Source organism: Bufo gargarizans, chromosome 2 (genome assembly GCF_014858855.1).
Source record: "Bufo gargarizans isolate SCDJY-AF-19 chromosome 2, ASM1485885v1, whole genome shotgun sequence".
In the NCBI taxonomy this organism is placed as follows: domain Eukaryota; kingdom Metazoa; phylum Chordata; class Amphibia; order Anura; family Bufonidae; genus Bufo; species Bufo gargarizans.
This window is the reverse complement of record NC_058081.1, coordinates 75,451,381-75,457,766: the sequence shown is the minus strand read 5'-3', so window position 1 is coordinate 75,457,766 and position 6,386 is coordinate 75,451,381.

The window sequence follows — 6,386 nt, the reverse complement described above, 5'->3', positions numbered from 1 at the left end:
AAACATCATTTTACAGTATTCATAAGGTGGACAGGGGTTAGACTTATATGTTTTTATTACACAATAGAAGACCTGTGCATACATATACACTCACCTAAAGAATTATTAGGAACACCTGTTCTATTTCTCATTAATGCGATTATCTAGTCAACCAATCACATGGCAGTTGCTTCAATGCATGTAGGGTTGTGGTCCTGGTCAAGACAATCTCCTGAACTCCAAACTGAATGTCAGAATGGGAAAGAAAGGTGGGCTACAACAGCAGAAGACCCCACCGGGTACCACTCATCTCCACTACAAATAGGAAAAAGAGGCTACAATTTGCACGTGCTCACCAAAATTGGACTGTTGAAGACTGGAAAATGTTGCCTGGTCTGATTAGTCTCGATTTCTGTTGAGACATTCAAATGGTAGAGTCCGAATTTGGTGTAAACAGAATGAGAACATGTATCCATCATGCCTTGTTATCACTGTGCAGGCTGGTGGTGGTGGTGTAATGGTGTGGGGGATATTTTCTGGGCACACTTTAGGCCCCTTAGTGCCAATTGGCCATCGTTTAAATGCCACGGGCTACCTGAGCATTGTTTCTGACCATGTCTATCCCTTCATGACCACCATGTACCCATCCTCTGATGGCTAATTCCAGCAGGATAATGCACCATGTCACAAAGCTCGAATCATTTCAAATTGGTTTCTTGAACACGACAATGAGTTCACTGTACTAAAATGGCCCCCACAGTCACCAGATCTCAACCCAATAGAGCATCTTTGGGATGTGGTGGAAAGGGAGCTTCGTGCCCTGGATGTGCATCCCAACACTGTATTAGTATGGTGTTCCTAATAATTCTTTAGGTGAGTGTATACAGCTAATTATGCTTTTTCAGCCTATCAGTGTCCCTTTAAACTTCTGGAGAGAGGTGCAAGCATAGTCACTACTCTCGAAGCCAAATTTGACCATCGACTCCTGCTACTCAGAGCCCAGATTGTCGGGGCTGGACTAGATGTCCGACCTTGTCAATCAGCAGGTAAGTGGACGTTTCTTCACCTGTGGGGACAGCTCCTGACAGGTGAAGAACTGCTTCTAACGAGACAAATTGATTCGTTAGGATTGATTTGCTCATCCCTAGTGGGGACCCATACCTGAAAGAAGGGGTTGCAATACCCCCAACATGTTTTACCAAACAGCTTTTTCATCTATGTGCTGTGTCTGGTATGGCAGCATACAGTAGCTCAAGTATATTCAGTTGAATAGGGCTGAGGAAAGATGAAATGCCGGGCATCAGGGAACTGATATGATACAGAACTATAGAGCCCCTATACCTCCTGTGCCCCAATGCAAAATCTGTAATACGGCATCCACCTACCATGTGCCATGCATAACATGATGTCTTGTTACATGGCAGAGGAACCTTAAGGAACTCCTTAGACTCCAGAGTCTCGGTACATCTACCTCTACACCCCCATAGCAACAACTCTGCTGTCACTACTTCAGGACATAGCCTACATGGCACAATCCTAGGGAGGGGCTTGGTTGTTTCGGATATAGGCTACACGGCCTAATCCTGGGGATGGGCATGGGTGTTTAGGATACAGATGACATGCACAGTCCTGGACAGTTGGGGGTTCGAGACACAGGATATATTCACAATCCTGGAGGGGGTGGTGGTCAGGGTGCTGGAATGCAGAATTCACATTCTTGGGGAGAGTAGGGGGAACAGGCTGCAGGTACCAATCCTGGGAGCAGAAAATATTGCACAGGCCAGATATATTATTCGTTAAGGGTATAGAGGTGTTATATACCAGGGTTGCCAACCTTCCAGAAATTCCTGGACAATCTGCAGGCAGGGCGCTGAATCTCCTTGAAGATCACTCCTGTATGGAGACTCACTGGAAGTACTCCATGGTATGGACACCTATTGGTAATTCTCCTTGGGAAACGAATATGCACCATCGTGCGTACCATCTTGCCTAAGCCGCTTCCAAGTTATCGCACCCAGCCTGCCAGAATCTTACTCCGTACTGACAAGGGGCAAGCACCCTGAAACAGCTGTCTACATATGGATATTTAGGCTGGCTATATTCCCTTGTCAAATCCCAAGGCTTGTTGGAAAGTTGGATCTTGACTCATAGGGAGCCACTTCCAATAGGTGGCGCTGGCGAGATGGTTCTCTTTCTTGGGAGATACCTCTTTGCACGGACAGTCAAGTCATGGACAGGCAAGTGGTGGTAGAACTTGAACAGGTTATTTTTTAGTTTCTAGTTAATACTGGTAATTAATTCTTATCAGTATATTGATTTATAGACCTTTAAAGAGGACCTTTCACTAGAATAAAAAATCTAAACTAACTATACAGACATGTAGAGCGGCGCCCAGGGATCCCCCTGCACTTACTGTTATACCTGGGCGCCGCTCTGTTCTCCCGGTATAGCCTCTGGTATCGCAGCGCTAAGCTCATAGCCTGAGAGAAAAAAAAACCTCTCAGGCTATGAGCTGAGCGCTGCGATTGGCCAGCGCTACAGCATGGGAGAATGAGATGTCGGCAGGTTCCCCTGGGTGGAGCCTATCTATGAAGATACCGGAGGCTATACCGGGAGAACGGAGCGGCGCCCAGGTATAACAGTAAGTGCAGGGGGGTCCCTGGGCGCCGCTCTCCATGTCTGTATATTTTTATTCTAGTGAAAGGTTCTCTTTAACTACTTATGATTTTTATTATGGTTTTCCTATTTGTCTGTAAAATGTTGCCTGTTCATGATTTTTGGATAACTAGACCCCCGCCCCCCCCCCCCCCCCCCCAAAAAAATATGAAAATTTCCAGTTGGCAGCTCTGTCAGTTTTACAGTAACGGACTTAGTACATAGCTGAATGTAGCTGGATCCTACTTTTCCTGAATTCATTTGGAGGTCTACGCCCAAGGATAGCCTACACTTAGATTTTTTTGTAGCATTTTTATTTGATTTTAACTATTGAGTTACAGCTGTAGTCCGAAGCAGTAAATGAATTTTTCATGCAATAATGCGCTGCAGCTGTCACTTGACAGAAACATAGAATGTGTCGGCAGATAAGAACCATTTGGCCCATCTAGTCTGCCCAATATACTGAATACTATGGATAGCCCCTGGCCCTATCTTATATGAAGGATAGCCTTATGCCTATCCCATGCATGCTTAAACTCCTCCACTGTATTTGCAGCTACCACTTCTGCAGGAAGGCTATTCCATGTATCCACTACTCTCTCAGTAAAGTAATACTTCCTGATATTTCTTTTAAACCTTTGCCTCTCTAATTTAAAACTATGTCCTCTTGTAGCAGTTTTTCTTCTATTAAATATCCTCTCCTCTTTTACCTTGTTGATTCCCTTTATGTATTTAAAAGTTTCTATCATATCCTCTTTGTCTCGTCTTTCTTCCAAGCTATACATGTTAAGGTCCTTTAATCTTTCCTGGTAAGTTTTATCCTGCAATCCATGTACTAAAAGAATCAGTCAAAAGCATCACAAAAAGTCTAGACATAGCCCCAGGCTTAGGACTGATTCATACAACCTTGGCCCGGGAAACATGGCCCATGTGTTGGGCGCATCTCCAGGACCGACCGCAGTTCCCCAAACCTGAGCTGACTGCATCATAGTCATTATGGTGCATTGACTTACGTTGTGTGTCAGGACGGATCCGTTTGGCTCAGTTTCATCATTTTAAATACATGCGGTATGTCCGTCCCTGGTTTCAATACTGTACAGAGCGAGCGCTCCGTACAGTATTAGAATGTATTGGCTCAGAAGAGCTGAACGTATTACTTAGTGTAGTCTTGCAAGACTTTGCGTAATAACTTCATAAATTGATTTCTACTGTGAAAAAAAACATTTCCCGAACTCAGGTTCGGTTCCAAGTGGTATCTCATCCCTTGGCTTTATTCAGTTACTGTATGGTGACATTATTCAGTTATAGTATGTTTGGATTATTCAGTCCCGTTTAGGTGGTCTTATTCATTCTCTCTGTGATGGTATTATTCAGTCATGGTATAGTGGTGTTATCTAGTCACAGTATGGAGATATTATTCAGTTATGAAATGGTCGTGTTATTCAGTTACAGTATGATGGTATTTTTCAGTTTTGATATGGTGGTATCATTCAGTTACAGTATGGTGGTATTATTCAGGTACGGTACTGTGGTATTGTTCAGCTGTGGTGTGGTAGCATTATACAGTTATGGTATGGTGGTAATATTGCTATGGTATGGTGGTATTATTTATTTTATGTATTTCTTATTATTTGGGGGAGGGGATATGTGGTATATACAGATAATGGTACAGTACAGTCTTGGGGAACATAAAAACCAGGAGTAATATGTAGTGTAAATGTCACTATGAGCCACAATTACACATCAGTTGTGCCACCAATAATTATTTTAGTGGCATCATAAGTCCTAGTTTTATTGTTAACATTGACCGATATCATTGCGATTGCTCATAATCAAGTGAAGCATGGCGATGATTGTGGTGGGGCCTATTCAGGCTCAGTACTTAGGGCGTGCATTAGCTGTAATTATGGCTCCAGTGCTAGTCTTATTTTTAGGGCTCATGCACCCAAACGTATTTTCTTTCCGTGTCCGTTTCTTTTTTTTTTGCGGATCGTATGCAGAACCATTCATTTGAATAGGCCTGCAAAAAAAAAAAGGGAAGTTACTCCGTGTGCATTATGTTTCCGTATGTCCATATTTCCGTTCCGCAAAAAAAAAAATAGAACATGTCCTACTATTGTCCGCATTACGGACAAGCATAGGACTGTTCTATTAGGAGCCAGCTGTTCCGTTCCGCAAAATACGGAATGCACACGGACGTCATCCGTATTTTTTTGCGGACCGCAAAATACATACAGTCGTGTGCATGAGCCCTTAAGGGTTAACTGGAGAAATTAGGCTTTCCGTAGGTCCCACTATCGTGATGTCCTCATGACCTATTTAGAATTAGTCTGCACAGCAATATTATGTACCTATAAAACATTAGTACCGTAATTAAATAATATTCTTTACAGCCGCACCCTGACATTAAACATACAATTAAGTGAAAAGAAGATCCTAGGCCAACTTACACATTGTTATAATTGTCTATTGAATTTGCAAGTATTTCAAAAAAAGGGTTGTAGTCCCCAGGTGGAGGATTAAGGGTTACCCCATCTTAAAAGGGCTCTTGGCAGCACATTTCGGCCTGTGGTCAGACTGTCAGACGGCGTCTGTCAAGGACAATATCTGTCCTTGGACAATGGACGGCAGAGCCTGTCCAGGAAGCATTGGGAGAGAGGGGCTTTCCTCTCTTTGTTCTGAATGCAGGCGATTGGGAAGGCGTTCCCCACCCTGCTTTACACATCCCTGATCCTTGTGGGGCGCATCAGCTACCACTTCCTGGGTTATTAATACACTTACACATAGCGGCTCCATCGTTCTCGTCTTACCTGTCTGTCTTTTGTCTTTTCATATCCTCTACATAAACACATGAAGACCTCTGATGGTGATAACGCCTGCTGTCTGGTGCAGAATTTCACAACCTTGTTTTAATGTCTAGAGTAAGTGTTACGGTGAGGTCAGCCATAGACAATAGCTTACATCTGGATGTAGTTATGGTCTAGTCGTGGAGGAAACTATGTACCGCCATATAGTGACTGAATAATACCACCATATAGAAGCTGAATAATATCTCTATACTGTGACTGAAAAATACCAATACACAGGGACTAAATAATACCAGCATTTAGTAACTTAATATTACTGCCATACAGTGGCTTAATTATACTGCCATGAATTCAGTGACTGAAAAATACCAATATACACTGGGACTAATAATACCAGCATATAGTAACTGAATATTACTGCCATACAGTGCTTAATTATACTGCCATGAATTCAGTGACTGAAAAATACCAATATACACTGGGACTAATAATACAAGCATATAGTAACTGAATATTACTGCCATAAAGAGTCTGAAATATAGTAGCTGAATATTACCATCATACAGTGGCAGAATAATACCAGCATATAGTAGCTGAATATTATGTCTATACAGTGACTGAAAAATACCAATACACACAGGGACTAATAATACCAGCATACAGTAACTGAATATTACTGCCATAAAGAGTCTGAAATACAGGGATTAAATAATGCCAGCATATAGTAACTAAATATTACTGCCATGCAGTGGCTTAACAATACTGCCATAAAGTGACTCAAATACAGGGATTAAATGATACTAGCTAAAAAGTAGCTGAATAATACCATCCTACAGTGGCTGAATAATACCACCATATAATGGCTAAACAATACCATCACACAGTGGCTGAATAGTCCAGTGACTATTAGATATTCAGTTACAGACCATCTAATGTTCATGGGTT